The sequence below is a fragment of the Lactuca saligna genome, chromosome 1, assembly GCF_052625555.1.
Source record: "Lactuca saligna cultivar CGN05327 chromosome 1, ASM5262555v1, whole genome shotgun sequence".
In the NCBI taxonomy this organism is placed as follows: domain Eukaryota; kingdom Viridiplantae; phylum Streptophyta; class Magnoliopsida; order Asterales; family Asteraceae; genus Lactuca; species Lactuca saligna.
The window spans coordinates 110756145-110775773 of NC_136417.1; positions in this window are offsets into that span (position 1 = coordinate 110756145).

Here is a 19629-nt window from a genome sequence, read left to right on the forward strand (position 1 = left end):
GTTATGATTTTTCGAAGTTTCGGATTAGCGGTGTACAACCCGAAATTCGAATTTTAGATCGATTGATTTTTAGCCGACACAACCTAAAAAAGAATCGAATATCTCGTTATTAGTAGCGTAACGATAAAAATACAGACGAAAATGGACATCGGATAAAGAAGTTATGAGATTTTAACGGACCAATCCTGTCCCGGCCTGTTAAAAATAAAGTCAAAATTAGCCGATGGAGTCTAAACGAAAGTTGTAGAGTACGTCTCCACCTACGCGTGGATATAAAGAACGTCAAAAACGGAGTTCGTATGAACGAGTTACAAATTATAATATCATATTTACGTATTAAAATAAAGTATAAATCATGTATACGTACACATATATATACATATGTATATATTATTAGAAAGGTATCGACGATGCGGTCATTATAAGACTAATGTTGAGTTCTTTCGACATTAGTTTAGTACAAATATCATTAAATCCATTTAAAATAGTATTATAGAGGGGTGTTTAGTTGTTTATATAACTAAAAGGTCCTTAAGTAATTATGGAGGGTAGTTTTTGAAAATTCAATTAGTATAAATAAGAGCCTTGGGCTCTCATATTTCTTGCACCATTCTCTTGATTCAAGAGTCTTTCTCTCCTTATCCCCCGAGCATTTCGGTCCCTCGTGATTCGACTTCTCTTTCTGTAGTTTTAGTATAGTAAGGTGAGCGCTGAAGCGTTGCACGAATCTTTCTTAGAAAGATTCAACGACGAAGTTCTGCCCCTGCAGAGCCCGACTCCTAGCTAAAATCCCCTTGAAAGTTTCGTCAAAGGAAATTATTTTAAAGTAAACGAAGCGCTGTCCGAGTACCGAGTCACCACCTTCTCAGGTGAGTGCATAGTCCCTTTCATCTTACACATAGATATGAAGTATTTTAATATAAATTATGTGCTATGTGTGCATATTGTCTGAATACTTGCTGTCTATGCTGAGTGAAAGATTTTATACATGTTTTAAATGATTTAAACTATATATGTATTTTATATCTACAAAAATGTTGGGGTAAAACATGGGTAGATATAATAGATGAAATATGAGTTGGATGATGAGTTGAGAGGTGATATAGACTATAAGGTGTGGGTGAGAAGTGTACGATGTGAGAAGCCTTTTTCCCAAACGATGTCCCCATCATTCAGCAGAGTATGGATGACAACCACGGACTATCCTAGATAGTCCAGTGGAACACTATCAGGCTCGCAACCTGTTGGTGTTGTGAACGATGTGTTCACCCGGTGTACTCTAAACCTTGGTTATCATGCAGACTTGATACCTAGACCCTGGCGATCATGCAGACTTGGTGCCAAAACCTTGGCGACTATGCAAACTTAGTGCCTATTGTATAAATTTTGGCGACTATGCAGACTTAGTGCCTAAACCCCGGTGACGATGGACTTCGTGCCGATTCCTTAGGATGATCCTTAGGAATGTATGAACGAGGAATAATTGATTCTTAGGGTAGATCCTTAAGAATAAAGCAGATAATAGGGATGGGTAATTGGGTTGATTGTTTGATTGTTTGAAAATAATAATTATATTATTGTGGGTTGAAAACCCTATGTACTCACCAGGTTTCCCAACCTGACCCACTCAGTTTATTTATATCACAGGTGTTGATATGAAGTCACATTACACTGAGAGATTTAAAGAGATGTAGATCACTAGTGTAAATAAATGTAAGTTCTGTTTATGCTTATGTTTCTGTATTAACGATGACATCCCAAATGTTTTAAAATGAACAAAATACGTTTCTTCGAAAATGTTTTAAAAACGTATTTATCATGTTTTTTTGGGAACAAATTCCGCAACATTTTTATTAAAAGAAGTACTCTGATTTTTATAAAGCATAAACAAAAAAACGGTCTTTTCTGGCCGTGAAAATGGGGATGTCTCAATTCTCGATCACAATCTGATGATATTGTACTATAGAATGGGTACCCTCCATAAAATCATCTGTGTGGAGGATCATCATTTCGTTTATATCTTTCCCCTGCTCTTAGTCTTAGCCTCTATTGGCTAATGACTTATCGTCCTCCTCAGTGAGTCATGATCCTCCTCCACGGTATGCATACGGTCTTTGTGCGTGATACATGGGGGACTAACACTGGGGTTGCTCTCTTGTTAGGATCCTCTGGGATGGAATCATGCCTCAGTTCCTAGGATGACTCTCCGATCTCATAAAACCCAATAGTATTCTCCATGATCCACTCGTCTACCTATGGAGTCTATGTGTGGGTGGTTCAAGGTTTCTTTGATGGATTCGGGATGATGGTGGTAAGGTTGACCTATTCCGGTATGGGACGGGAATGGATTTTCTTGGGGTAGTGATAATTATTTATCCTAGAGTCTGAATACTAAGAAAGGATGGGGAAGTGTGGAAACAATCTGTGGGGATGACCTTGACTCAGTAGGGTCCTCCTCCTAAGTCTCTTCACAATCCTGGTGGGATGATGCCTTTGGGTAGGGTGAAGTGCCTGCAGGTATTCTAAAAATCTCAATGCTAGGTTGCTCCTTATCCTTACTGAGTTCTTCCACATCTTCAAATGGCTCACGTCAGCTTATACTGGGGTAGGCGGTAGGGGCATCATCGTAATGTAATTGCTCTCTATGTTGGGTGTGTGTGGCACCACTTGATCTTCTTCTTGATAAAGATGTGACACCCAGTCCCATATAATTTCCTATTATTGTGTGTCTCTCTCTCTCTCTATATATATATATATATATATTTATATATATATATATATATATATATATATATATATATATAAAGTAGATGGTACCATATCTTAGGTAAATTTCTATATGGGAGGTATGTCGTATGTGTGTCTCTATTTCAGATATCCTCGAGTTGTACGATCCTCTTACACTAGGTCTTGATCTAAGGATCTACTCTTTAGGAAGTCGATCTATTCTATTGTATCGAGGATCCTCTAGTCATATAAGGATACGTAGTGCACGGTCGGACCATAATAAAACTTAGTTGCACGTTCTAGGTCTAATTGTGGTATAACCACAATACTAAACTAACCCTAGGACTTATTTTTGACCTAAAATCTTAAGTTGTGATTTGAATGGATAATTTTTTATAATATAAGTTTGTATTCATAAGAGTTTATATAACTCTCTCATTGATTAGTGTTTGATTAGGGTATTTTATTAATTCTATGTTTGTACACTTCAAGACCACTAAGAAAGGATCGGCCAGGTAGGAAAAGTCGGAAGGTAAGACCATTTTAGCATATAGCCGTTCTAAAATCCAGCAACCCAAACAACAATTTTTCCAGCCTTGGCACCTTACACGTAAGTAGTCTATTCGTACAGTAATTAATAAAATTACTTTTAGTAGGTTTAACTAATTCAGAGCTTTATCTCCTAAGTTATAGTCATAGTTCCTAAGGAATTATTAGTTTGCTATAACATGTAGCTCAGATAGCAGTCTGTCACACCCACGACCGACAGCAAACGTGGGGAAATTGGATGAAGGCATAGAAATATATATAGAATATAACCCAAAAATATATTACAAACGATACTTTTATTTATTATAAATTATTTTGGCCTTATATTGTTTAAATGTTAAGCACATAACCTAAACATCACTAGAAATGATAAACGGATGGAACTAAACTCCAACAAGCTTCCTCGAAGACCTCTTCATTCTCGACACAAATATCATCCACACTTATCTCCCTGAGAATACATATCATTCTGAAAACATCAACATCATGTTGGTGAGTGCACAGGTTCTTATAGTTTTCGACTTTATTTGGTTGTATTAATTTAAGAATCCTTTTTTTTAGAAAAACATTTCCTAAAGTATTTTATCAACTTCGCTTAATATCATTTTAGTATATCTAATGCTCCTATCTTATTATATTTTAGGATATTTTATAAATCCTATTTTCTATCTTTGTAGGATATTTAACGACCCTAATGTATTTTATCTACACTCTATGGCATCCCTAATCGTAGTGATCTCTAAGGTGTTTGTAATGTATTACCATGAGCCCACATGATCAACGTTGTTTAACTAATAATTTCCCACCATGACGCTTTAGCGAACGTTATATAGTGACTAATAAGAAAGTTATTTTTCCATGATTGTAGCTAGCAACCGCAGGTGGGCGTGTTAATCCTCGTATAGATATATACATATCTTCCTAGCTCTCGCAAGATTAACAATTATAGGTACTGGGCAAGCCGAATTTAATCAATGTGATTGGATGAATATTAACAGCTCACTAACGCATTAACCTTAGGTACTTTATCTTTTATCTTTTATATTTTATCTTTCTTATAATTATCCTAATATAAGCACATTCAATTTTATATTTGATAATTATATCTTTTGATCTCATAATTATATATATATATATATATATATATATATATATGTGTGTGTGTGTGTGTGTGTGTATGTGTGTGTCTATGTATATATATATATATATATCATACATATATACCCTAATTATAGTTAATTTGAGAACTTGATATTTGGGTAGAGTGACGATTAGGTACATTGCATATCCTTATATTTGACCAACATAACTTCTAGTTACTATGTTATATTAGGGATTTGGTCAATATAACAACTAGGTATTATCTATTCCTAGACTATTGGGCATCATAACTCTTAGGCGTAATATCATAGCTTATAACTAGGCATAGTATCTATAGCTACATTAACCTAAGGTTTTAATCTTTAGGAAATGATTGATATTTACAGATATAAATATATTTTGATAAAACAATTTGATAAGCATGTACCCCCATGCGTAAAACATTTAAAATAGTGAAATTAGGGTCGTGAACTCACCCTAGTCACGTGGAATCTTTGATGTATGGTTGAATCGGGCTCGAGACTCTGGGGACCACTTCAAAGGGCAGCAGATTCTAGATTTTTGATAGAGTAAGTACTAAGGTATGGGAAATGAGGGCTTCACAACACTCTACTTTTAGTCATGGATTTCGCGTGCACGCGGCGCAAATATCTTCACTTGTCGCGCATGATCATCATGGCTCCATCAAGAGAAGACCATGTGTCACTTCCCAAATTGGCACGTCACTCGCAATCTACTCGAATCTGATGATTAGTGTGTGTTGGGCATAATCGCACATTTGCGTGCACGAAATGATTTTGAAAAAATCATAAATCGTTCATGCGATCTCTAATATAAGGCCTGTCTATATCTATATGATGATCTCAATAAGAACTACAACTCTCCTTTAGGTTGTTTTAGTTAGTTTTAACTTTCATTTTTGTGCCTAATGGGGATAAAAATAAATGATTTTTCAAAACTCATATCTCTCATACGGATCCCATTTTCGACATTCTTTGTGATAATGTTAATATCTTATGGAGTACTACGAAACTCCTTTTTGCACTTTTAGTCAAAACTCAACCAATCTCTCAGTACCGTTTTGACGTACTTAATTTTAATTACGCGGTTGATTTTAATTTTATAAAATTCATAACCCTTTCCTTTGAAGTCCCATTTTTACAAATCTTGTATCCTTTAGATTACGTTAATAAGTACTATCCAAGTATGTTAACCATTTTACAAAACGGTAACAAATTTCTAACGCTAATGTTTTAGCCTAATGTCCGTTTTAACAAATAAATGTAATGATACATTTGATTTTTATTATTTCAAAAAATCCAATATTACAATACTAAGCTATTACATATATATTCACTACTCTTCCCTCATGATGATCAGTAACGGAAAACCCTTCGGTTGTCAAACACAAACCTCTCATTTTTATTATATGTTCGCATCAATTTCAATCCACAGTTCATCTGCATTTCAATTCCCTCCACCTTTTCATTTTATTTATTAATGCATATATAATAAATTTAATTGTATAAAAAGAAAATTACAACAAACTCTTATACACACACACACACACACACACACACACATATATATATATATATATATATATATATATATAAAGAGAGAGAGAGAGAGAGGAGGGTTCAATTGAGAAAAAAAGGTTGAGAATGGGGGAATCACTCTCAGCCAATCATTTAATTAGCATCTTAACTTAAAATACACGGTGGTAAACTTGTAAATATGATATGATATCCTTCAATCACAGATATGTAATTGTGGATAATTTGATAACAATTCAAATTCATTACTACTCGATCGTTCATCATCCAAATTTCTTCTCCAACTTTCAACGATCATCAAGATTTCTTCAATTAAATCATCAATCAACATAATGTAGTGTTAATTAATCATCCATCTTCGTCAAAAACACGTTCATCAACATCATTCAATAGTAGACCACAAAAAATTCGTTTTTGGTTATTTCTATCCAACCTTCAACTATGCTTGAATACGAGAATATCTTCAACATCTACGATTAATTTTACTCCTAGTGTCATTAGATCAATATCATCGATAATCAACGGTAGTTTCACATCATATCATTCATTCAACATCGATCATCAAACAAAACTTCGAAATTAAGGTTAGAAAAACAATTTTTTTTTGAAAAATTTCATATAATTCTCTATCAATGTACTATTTTGTAAGTTTTAAATAGTCAAAGTATCATGTTTTTAGCATTTTTAAGAAAGCTTACTTGTATGCACTCCAACTATTTGATGAAATGTATAACCTTAATCAGTATATGATTATTAAAACAGAAAACAAATATACAATTTTATATGTTATTCATATGTGAATAACATATAAAAATTAGATATATATATATTTTAATGTATCTTGTAATATGCATATGCTAATATCCTGTGTAATATTCATATGTGAATAAACTATGTAATATTCACATATGAATATATCATCTAATATTCATAAATTAATATATCATCTAATACTTACAAGTGAAAATATTATGTATTATTCACAAGTGAATGTATCGTTTAATATTTAAATATGAATATTATATATTTTTCATATATGAATATACGGTGTAATATTCATGAATGAATATATACCATGCAATATTTAGATGTGACTACAATGTGTAATATTCACAAGTAAATATATCATATAATATTCATACGTGAATATACTATGTAATATTTATTTGTGAATATACCATGTAATATCACATGTAAATATACAATGTAAACAACATATATCTTATAATATTCACATATGATTATACATTCATATGTGAATATAGCATGTGATAATTAGAATGTGATAAATCACTATTATTGTGAACTAAAAGTATATTATTAACAATTTTTATGTCTATTCACATGTTTTTCAGGCATCGTTATAACTCAATAAAAGAATAACATTTCAATCAATGGTTGGTTTATATCTCGGTGGTTGACGATTAGTTGATGTAATTGAGAAGATATCATTGACGAAGACAATATATTTTTATATTCACGTGTAAATGTTATACAATTTAATATATTCTTCATTTTGATCGTATTAAATTCAAATGCAAATGATATTCATTATCCAATACAATGATGTTTGTCTTAGTATAATGTTGATTTTAAATGTAAAATAATATTGTTACATTATACAAAAAAAAAAAAAAAAAAAAAAAAAAAAAAACTATGCACAAACCAATTCTTATAGTGTATTATTTATTTTTATATATAAATGTTCTATTCACAAAATAAATAAATCAACATGTATAGTTTATTCACATAAATAAAAATAATAGATTATAATAACAATGTTTTTACTAGTGAGATTGAAGTTAGTAACATCATCAGTAAATATGTCGTCATGATTTCTAAACTTTATTCATATATGAATAATTATGATGTCATCACTAGTAGGAATGAAAATTTAGTGACATCATCAAAACAATTTGTCGCAATGAAGTTTAGTCTCGGAATTGGACGAAATTCGCATATTTAATGTAAAATGGTGTGATTTACAAAACTCACAGCTTCTCCGTGATGTACGGTGTTTTTGGTCATTCGGGACTGTTTAGGGTCTCAAAGTGATGTTTTTCTATTTTTATAATTTTTTGGAAAAAAAAAGTTATCATTTATTCACAAATGAATATAACATTAATAAAAATATATATGCTTATATAGTTATTTTATTAACCTAAAAAGATTAGTTGTATGTGAATTAATATATATTCTTATCAAATATTTTTTTTATCTTTAATTTTATATATTTTATAGTTCTCGGTTTTATTAACAGTTTTATTCATTTGTGAATAATATATATATATATATATATATATATATATATATATATATATATATATATATATATATATATGAGTGAATTACACGAATGGTCCCTATGGTTTTGGATAATTTACGTGTTTGGTCCCTATTGTTTGTTTTTGTTACGCGTTTGGTCCTTGTCATACCTAAAAAGACTACTATTTAAATAAGAAAAATGATGGGGTACGTAAAGTAAGGTGAGAAATGTGAGATTAGGGTGTGTTTATTTAAATAAATTAAAAAATAAAGGGAAAAATAGACTTTTTATATAAGACAGTGACCAAACGCGTAAAAAAAACAAACAGTATGGACTTTCGGAGTTAAAAAAATAAGTTAGGGATGAAACGCGCAAATTACCCTAAACCATAGGGACCATTCGTGTAATTTACTCTCTCTGTCTCTGTCTCTCTCTCTCTCTCTCTCTCTCTCTATATATATATATATATATATATATATATATATATATATATATATATATATATATATATATATATATATATATATATATATTCAAATTTAATTATTACATATATATTCATTTGTGAATATTACATATGTTTACATGCGGATATAATTCTTATATGTTATTCACATTTGAATTACAAACTTGCTCAGTACCTTAAAATGACGTATTACCTGTATTCAGTTATGAATATTACATGTATTCATTTGTGAATATTACATGTATTCGCATGTGAATATATTTTTTATATATTATTCACATATCAATTACATACTTGCTCTGTGTTTTTGAAACATATACATTGGTTCTCGTATAAAGGCATATTCTCTTGTGAATATTACGTGATATATTTAGTTTATGCATTTCATCGAATAGTTGGCGTGCAAATAAATTAACTTATATAACTATGGTAAAAAATTCACAATTTTAATAATCAATAGGTTTATATCAAAAAGTGTGAAAAAAAATGTATGAAAAATGAAGTTTTTCAAACTTGAAAAACGATTTTTAAAAAAATCTTCAAATATATGGTTATGTTGATGAACTTTCGATTGCTACCTGTTGTTTGATATTGGCGAATGTTTCTTTGATGAAGTTCCTATGATTAGTGATCACTAAATGATGTGACATCGATAAATATGGATTATTTTACTGATTTTGCTTGATATCAACAAAACTGGACAAGATTGAATCACGAGTTACACATATTAATAATACAAATAAATGTTTTTAATGACGAATTACAACATTTTGATGAATAAATGATGATTTTTGATGAAGAATTGATGTTTTTTATGAAGTGTCGATGTCTATTTTTATGAAGAACATGTGATTTTGATAGCAAACAAGTTGTAGAACATATGATGTTGATGAAGAACACACAGGAACAATCGAGATGAATGAATAACAGATGGTGTTGATAAAGAACAGATAAACGATCTAGAAGAAATGGTATGTTTGATTGAAGGTTAATATATCATATTTATAAATTTGTCACCGTGTATTTTATGCTAATATGCTAATTAAATGATTGACTGAGAATGATTCTCCCATTCTCAACTTTTTTTATTTTCTCAATTGAACTTACCCCTCTCTCTCTCTCTCTCTCTCTCTATATATATATATATATATATATATATATATATATATATATATATATATTATTTTTATCACAACGCTAAAGTAATTTTTAAGGTCATTTCCAATTGATGGTTAGTGTTCTTAACTAATAATTAAAAATCTTTAGCTTATGTTATCATGAAAGTAAATGGATGCATCCCTAGATAACATCAATTCTAAAACCGGCGTGAAATTAGGTTGGGAAATACGAAATAGGTTTTGTGCTCCTTACATAGGAGAAAATGGTTGCATCCCGACATAATGAAATCAAGTAGATGAAAAATAAGGTTCTATTATCGATAGTTTACTGGTAGTGAAAACTCATGTAGCTCCAATTATCGGGTATATTCCTTTTTAGTAATTTTAAAAAATTGAAATTGGATCTCTGGTGGCTACAGACTGGTGATGAAATTCCACGGCATGGTGAAGCCCAATGTTTTTGTGGCCTTTAATTTGGTGTCATGACGTGGAATATATCGGCACGATGTTTCCGCTGTTTAATGACAAACCCTAATCCATGGTTTAAGCCCTATTTAATGGAATGTGATGGCTATGGTTGCCTACCATCAGCCTCATTCACTCTCCCTTAGCCTCCAAGAAGAAACCCTAGCCTCCGTTGGTAATATTTAAGCTCTTATGTCTTTTGGTGGTATTTTGAAGAATAAGAAAACATCTTTTAGCTTGGTTTCAGTGAGCAAATCTTCTCGTCTACCTCGAGCATGTTTCTGGACTTTTTTAAGTCCTCAAGATCTAATCTTTATGTTATATATGTCTAGATCTAGCTATTTTATCCCTATGTTTTCATGATGAGAGAAATTGCAAGGTAGGATGTCATAAAGTTAGCAAATTTATTTATCCATGTGGTCATTCTAGTGTCATATGTTCCAAATTTGAAGATCTATGTAGTTTTTGGTTCCATGCTCAAGTCTAAGTCTTTATTGCCATGTTTTTGACCTAAAATGGAAGGGCATGCATGTCTATGAAGACACGATTTATCAGGCTTGTTAGGAGTAATAAATCATTCTTGACACTTTGGGTGAGAAACCTTGGAGATTTGGTGGTTAATGGGCGTCTTTATACATTTGGTCATCCTTAAGGAATTAAGGATTGGGATCTTGATTTTTTGAGGTGTATTAATGGATAAAGTTTGAAATTTTATCTATAATGACCATGGGAAGGACCATGTAACAACTGTCAATTTTTGGTCATTTCAAAGTCAAACAAAGTCAATGAGTCAAACCGATAAGCCCATCTAGTGCTTGTATGATAGTGTTTACGCCTCTAAAAGTACTATTATGTACCCTTCGGGGGCTTAAGACACTCATTAGAAATCATAATGGGGTTTGCGAACCTTGCATTATAAGACCAAACACTAACAAAGGCTACAACAAAATCTCTCCAAATCTTTCCCACTTTATCTCTATTTGTCCCAAATCTCTCCCAATCTCTCTTAAACCTCTTATTGACAAAAAAAATCACGTTTTCAGATGTTTTTATGAACATCCGTACCATCCCGAGCCTCCCCTTGGTAGAAACAGCTTAAAACGGAAGAAGGAAGTCAAAAAGAGGGCTACATGTTCGCAGGGTACTGTTCACCTGCGAACCCTCGCATGCCTTCGCGTCCCTCCCCTTTCCAAGTTTGTTTTTGGGTTAAAAGTTTGTCTCTAACCGGGAAATTTCGCACCTAAGCTTCTCACAAGCAAAAACGGACAATTTCGCTTCTTTTCGGCCAAGTTCGCTTCTACTCACCCAAGTTCGTTCCTACTCAACAAGATTCGCACCTCTTGACATTCGCATGCGATTGGAAGACCTTCTCCTCCTACCCAAACTTTGGAGCCAAGCCTCTCACATATAAAACCACAAGAGGTCTCTAGCTTTCCTTCATTCTTGGTAAGTTCTTTTCTCTTTCTTTCTTTCTTTCTCTCTCTCTCTCTCTATACATACATACATATATATATATATATATATATATATATATATATATATATATATATATACATATTCCAAATCCCCAAGAGGTCTCTAGCTTTCCTTTATTCTTGGTAAGTTCTTCATTTCTATTCCTAAATATTCTTCATTTCTTCATATAAATCATGGGTCATTTACACAAAGATCGACATATTTGTTCTTAGGATCTTCAAATCCTCAAGCATCCTTCAAGTGTTCTTGACTTGAAACTCTTCATCTTCAACCTTCCATTCTTCAAGAAATCATAGAAGGTGAGTTCATACCCCTACATTTTCATGTTTTTGCTGCTACTTTTAGGGGGGAATACAAGTTACAACACCCAAAACATATGCTAATCTATACTAACAGCTTTCATTATAAAAGTTATGGTCTATTCACGAACTATTTTGACCATATTAAACTCAATATTCTTCAAAAAATTTCAATAAGCATTTAGTTCAGGTATATCCCCTTCTAATGACTACTTGCACACATTTAAGACACTTTCACACTGGTTAGAGACCTCCAAAAATCATAATAAAAGTTATGAACAAACTACACATATTTTCGAAACTCTCAGAGTTTACGAATCTAGTTTTTGACTTATAACGATATTTCTAAAAACAGTGACAGAAAAGTTAAAACTAGTAAAATACTTTATAAATTCATTAACACTTTGTAACATGTTGAGCAAAGTGTATAACCTTGTTTAGGTACATCTTAATTGTATTTCATGTTAGTTTATCTTCATGAAACAAAATTAGATATTCATCATAAGGATTTTTCATTCATTACAAACATATACGATAAGATATAATAGGTATAGTTTACGGTTTGTTACATTACAAATACACTATGAAAGGTTTCCAATACACTACAAAAGGGGTTTTCATTTACTACAAATATATAGGATAAACCATAATAGGTATAGTTTATGGTACATTAACACTACAAACATACTAAGGAAGGTTCCATTTACACTACAAAAAGGATTTTCAATCACACTACACATAAACTCGTCGAATCAAATTTGTCAGTCGTCACTTCATTGTACTCTTTAGGGTACTGCTTAAAGTCCTGTATTATAGCCATAGTTTCCTGTAGCGAGAGCACGATACTTGTATATAGATCTATATTTGGACTGAAAATCCCGCACCTAAACTGTATGCAACAGTTAGACCGGTAGATATGGGGTGACAAATGTTAAAACATTCTGACCCTAAAGTACGTCGTAACAGGCTTACTATGTCAATTTCACGGTTATAATAACTCACATAGGGAAACAACGGCACATAAAGTTTACGGGAATTCTTACATTCAAAAGGGTTTTAATTATTTAAAAATGTCTACACTATCATAAGTATGGAAAAATACTTGTACATTTCGATCTTTGGGTTTTAAGACTACAACTCATTTATAAGGAAAATATTGGATTTTTATTGAACATACACTACATTTCCAAAGAAAGGTTTTTTAAATGTACATACAAAAGCTTATGCTGTCACCAACTTAATTGTTGATACTATTTCAAAATTACTTGTATCCTCGGGTAATCCATGAAAGCAGATAACTACTAGCTTTTGAGGATGGAACGTTACGACGTTAGACAATCCGTTTTATCATTATATTTTAATCGATTTTAAAACATGTAACTTATGAAACCATGTAATTTTTTCGATTATATTTATGATGGTTGTATTTACTTTGATCACTATTATACTCATTGTCATGATACTATACATGAAGACCTCCACCCCCAGATGTTTCCGCCTCCTTGGTTTGGGGGTGTGACAGATTGGTATCAGATCATTGTTTATAGTGAATTAAGTATATCGAACCACATAATATATACCAACTATAAAAACATAGGGACTAAAACTCTCTGATTAAACATTTTTCATAAAACTATACTTTAAGAAATAAATTGTTTTTTTTAAGTACGAGTACATGCATACATACTACTATAGTGTCGTAACTAGGAAGAATACAAAGTAAAAGAGGATGAGTTGTACCCTACGAGTATGCCTTCGGATATGTAGTCAATTCTAGGATGAATATAGCCTGATCGGCTATATTTTTCCGAGAAGTGACTCGCATATGCTAGGGGATAGTCGCAGTGGACAATAAGTCTAACAACCTACTATCACCCTACAAAAAACGCAATAAGAACCGAACATAATATTTAAAATACCATAGGAGTATTATATGTTGATTTAGCGCAATATTTTTATATTCATTATATGCCTGTTACACCCCCTATTTTTGCACAGACGTCATGGCAGGATTCCACTTACCGGGAGACCCCTAGTTCCCGAACTAGGGAAACGAGGATGGATAGAGGAGGAACCAAAAGAAGATCCCAATGAGGACCCCAAAGAAGTTGAAGAGAAAGAACTTGAAGAAGGTGAACTTGAAGAGGAACTAGAGGAAGAAGAAGACGAAGAGGAGTTGGAGGTCATCAACCGCCCTTATGTAGCTAGGGTTCCCGCGAACCGTTTTGGCTACAACGGACCTGTGCCCCATTGGGCATCGGAAATCAATAGGTGGAGTCGTCATCAGCGACAACGATCACCATTTGGCGATCAACAAGGTTACTATGACCTCAACCATGGAGGACCGACAGACAAAGCCCTCCCAGTCGTAATCCAACAAATAACGAACCTTTGGGGATCAAAATAGGGAAACGGAAAATCGAATTCGGTAGCTCAGCGCTGTTGGGGAAGCCACCGACACACGTACTCGAGACTTGGAAAGAGACTACTATACCATGGACCAAATCATTGAGGACCTTACTGCCGCTCGAGCGGGGGTAAGGGAGTATCAGGAAATGCACACGACTCTCGAGGAGAGAGTGATCGTAGCCGAGCGTCGGTTAGTAGAACTACAGGGTGCCTCAACTTCGTCTCAAGGACCGCAAGGGATTGGCCATCGTGAGTAGGGTTCACAGTACTCACAAATGTTTATAGATTAGATTTATGAGTATGCGTTCGTGCTACTATTCTCTATGTGTAGGTTCAATCCTGCGATTAAGTGATTATACTAGTCAAAGGATTGTTTTGTTGTCAAAATTTTTCCTTATATTGATGTGATGTAGACCTACTTCAACGTTAAATTTTCCAAGCTCTATGTACTAAATCATATCAATGAAATTGCCATGCATATTATATTTCATTGGGAGTACTACTACAAAAATTCATAACAGTGTATATCATTACATATGGTGAATCTACGATTACTTATTGTATGCAGGGACGTTGTGTGTAATTAAGATTCCATCGATTTAGAAATGGTGGTTCCGCTTTAAGTCTTGTTCCTTGTTTAGTTGTGGGCTTACGGCAAACCTATTAGATTCAACGATCTATTCAAACTTAGTTTTACGCAACTAGCATACGCCAAGCAATTGTAGAAAGACCTGGTATGGATCAAGTGACGAGATTTCAATATGACATTACTATTGAATTCATAAGTTCAATCATATGGGCTTCCACCATGAGTAAAAAGGTGGAGAAATACATTTTGGGACTAACCCCCCATATTTAAGGGAATGTGTTGGCCTCAAAACAGACTACATTTGACAGTGCCAAGCAGTTGGCACAACAATCATCAACCATAGGGCCAACCATGGAACTGTGGCAGCCACCTCTGAGTTAGAGAAAGGGGGAAACAACAAAAGAAAGTTATGGAGCCACAAGAAGAGCCAACACAGGATTCCGCCAAGAAACAACAAATAGTGGCGGTTCGCGCTGCCACTACTCCCTCCGTTCCAGCACCCGTGATGCAGTATGCTAGAACCCTCCCAAAATGTAACAAGTGTAGCTCCTACCACACCGGCCCTTGTCGAAAGATTCAATACAACAACTATAACAAGAAAGGGCATACCGTGCAATTCTACAAGGCGCCAGCCCAAAAGCCACCCGACCGCCAAAATCGAGGCAAGACAAGCCTGCTACAGCTGTGGGGAGACCGGGCACTACAATAGAGATCGAACAATGGCTAGAAATGCAAATGTCGGCGGTATCGGAAGGGTCTTGGCCTAAGGGAAAGGGGAAGCCATGGAAGATCCCATGGTGGTTACCAGTATGTTTCTACTCAATAACTCCTATACATGCATATTATTCGATAGTGGAGCAGAGAGGAGTTTAGTTAGCCATCAATTCAAAGAATTACTAAAACAAAATCCTCAATCACTAAAAGATACAAACGTTGTAGAAAATGGAAAATGGAAAGGCAGAGAGAACTAACGAAATATACACATGATGTACCCTCACTCTAGACAACCACTCATTCAAAATCGATCTAATGCAAGTTTCAATAAAAATCTTCGATGCCATCATTGGCATGGACTGGATAAGTTCTAAACATGCTGACATTATGTGTTATGAAAGGGTCGTTCTCCTTAATCTTCTAAGTGGTAAAACTCTCATCATTTATGGAAACAAACCTAGCATAAACCTACAAATCGTCTCTTGTGTCAAAGCCCAAAATTATCTCTGCAAGGAATACCACGCCTTCTTAGCCCATGTAGTGGATAAGAAGTTAGAGGTGAAAGACATCAAGGACACTCCAGAGGTCTGTAATTTCCTGGATGTATTTCCAGAAGACCTTCCCGAAGTTCCACCCACACGACAGGTCGAATCCCGAATCGACCTAATTCCCGGAGCTACCACGTAGCCAAAGCGCCATACCACCTAGTGCCAGCCGAGATGCAAGAATTATCCAGCCAATTGAAAAAACTACTAAGTAAAGGGTTCATCAGGCCAAGCTTCTCACCATGGGTAGCGCCAGTACTGTTCGTGAAAAAGAAGCATGGATCGTTCTGCATGTGCATCGACTACCGTGAGCTTAATAAGCTTACCATCAAAAACTGATACCTTCTACCCCGAAGCGACGACCTTTTCGACCAGCTCCAAGGAGCAACTCACCTCTCAAAAATCGACCTGAGTTCGGGATACCATCAACTACGGGTCCAGGAGGAGGATGTTCGTAAAACGATGTTCAGGACCCGGTACGGTCACTACAAGTTTATAGTGATGCCCTTCGGAAGAACAAATGCACATGCGGTATTCATGGACCTAATGAATTGGGTGTGTCGGCCTTACTTAGATAAGTTTTTGATTGTCTTCATAGACGACATACTGGTCAATTCAAGGAGTAAGTAAGAGCACAACCAGCACCTACAACAAGTATTAGAGACATTAAGAGCGGAGAAATTATATGCAAAATTCTTAAAGTGCGAATTTTGGATCCGAGAAGTGGGCTTCCTTGGACATGTGGTTAGCAAGGAAGGGATACATGTGCATCCTTCCAAAATCAAGGTGATCAAGAACTGGTCAGCACCAAGGATGCCTACAAAAATCCATCAATTCTTAGGCCTCACTGGCTATTACCGAAGGTTCATCCACAATTTCTCCAAGATTGCAAAACCACTTACCACCCTGACTCAAAAGGGTGTAATCTTCAACTGAGAAGAGAAGCAAGAAACCGCATTCCAAACATTAAACCAAGCCATGTGCAGTGCTCCGATTTTCTCCCTACCGTAAGGAACTGAAGACTTCATGGTCTACTACGACACATCGAACTAGGGTCTTAAAAATGCATGAGGTCAACTATGCCACACATGACCTCGAATTGGAGCAGTAGTTCCCCGTAAGGATCTATAGGCACTACCTCTACAAAAAAAAAATGTACTATCTTCACTGATCACAAAAGCCTTCAACACATCCTCAATTAAAAAGAGCTTAACATGAGACAAAGACGATGGGTAGAGTTACTGAATGATTACGAATGCGAGATTCGTTATCACCCAGGCAAGGACAATATGGTAGCGGACGCCGTCAGCCGAAAGGAATACTCGGATCGCCGAGTAAACTCATTAACCATGACAATCCATTCGCTGATATCCACACAAATCAAAGAGGCCCAACTGGAAGCTTTGAAACCAGAGAATGTTATAGGAGAGGCTTTAAGAGGAATGGATAAGAACCTAGATGTCAGGGACCATGGAGTTTGTTATCTCATGAATCGGATCTGGACACCAAAGTTCGGTAAATTCATGGACATCATCATGAACGAAGCATACAAAACTTGATACTCCGTACATCCTAGTTCAGACAATATGTATCTGGATCTTAAGAAGCTTTATTGGTGGCCGAATATGAAATCAGAAATTGCTACCTTTGTGAGCAAATTCCTAACTTGCGCGAAGGTCAAAGTAGAATACCAAAATCCCTCAGGCCTGTTGCAACAACCAGAAATACCCGAGTGGAAGTGGGAGCGGATCACAATGGATTTCATAACCAAGTTACCCAAGACAACTGGTGGTCTCGATACTATTTGGGTGATCATTGACAGGTTGACCAAATCCGCACGCTTCCTACCAATAAAGGAAACCGACAAGATGGAAAAATTGACCAGAACATACATTAAGGAAATCGTGTGATTGCATGGTGTACAAATATCCATTATCTCTGATAGGGATAGTCGATTTACCTCACGGTTCTGGTAGTCACTCAAAAAATCTCTAGGAACTAGGTTGGACATGAATACAACCTACCACCCACAAACCGACGAGCAGAGTGAGAGGACTATACAAATGCTAGAAGACATCCTGAGAGCATGCGTGATAGATTTTTGTAAAGCGTGGGACACCATTTACCACTTATCGAATTCTCATACAATAACATCTATCACACTAGCATCAAGGTTACTCCATTCGAAGCCCTCTATGACCACAAGTGCAGATCAACGATATACTGGGCTGAAGTAGATGACACGCAACTAGCTAAGCGATAAGTCCCTAACAACACTCTCACTGGCCTGGAAATCATAAGTGAAAAGACAGAGAATATTGTCCAAATCCGAGAACGATTAAAGGCATCTAGAGACAGACAGAATAGTTATGTGGATAATAGATGGAAGCCCTTGGAATTCTAGGTCGGAGATCAGGTGCTGCTAAAGGTCTCACTGTGGAAAGGTTTGATACGTTTTGGAAAACGTAGGAGAATAAAGCCATGGTATATCAGGCCGTTCGAGATCCTCTCCAGGATTGGCCCGGTAGCATACAAGCTTTGATTATCGTAAGAACTCAAAAATGTATATCCTACCTTCCATGTATCCAACTTAACGAAGTGCTTGTTCGATGAGACTCTTACCATCACTCTTGACGATATTGAAATCAACGAGACTCTCCACTTCGTAGAACAAATGGTAGAAATCATGGACCGGGAGATCAAAAGAACAAAACAAAGACGCATTCCCATTGTGAAGGTCCGATGGAACGCTAAACGATGACCTGAGTTCACCATGGATCGCGAAGATCAAATGAAATAAAAGTACCCCATCTCTCCCCAACCCTTAAAGTCCCATTCGAAACACTAATTTCAGGACGAAATTCCTTCTAATGGGGGGATGATGTGACAATCATCAATTTCTAGTCAAGTCAAAGTCAAACAAAGTCAATGAGTCAAACTAATAAGCTCATCTAGTGTTTGTATGATAGGTTTTACTCTATGTTTACTAATTTACAACTCTCTACCTTAATACAAAGTATCACTCGGAAATTTCATATGTTAAGAAAATTCTAAACCCTAACCAGGGTGAGCGATGTAACAACTCTATAAAGTACTATTATGTACCCTTCAGGGGCTTAAGACACTCATAACAAAACATAATGGGGTTTGCGAACCTTGCACTATGGGGCCAAACACTAACAAAAGCTACAAACAAAATCTCTCCAAATATCTCCCACTCTATATATCTCTCCCAAATCTCCCTCGAACCTCTTAGCGATAAAAATGATGTTTTTTTTATGTTTTTATGCACATCCGTACCATCTTGAGCCTTCCCTTGGTCGAAAAACGCTTAAAACGGAAGAAAGAA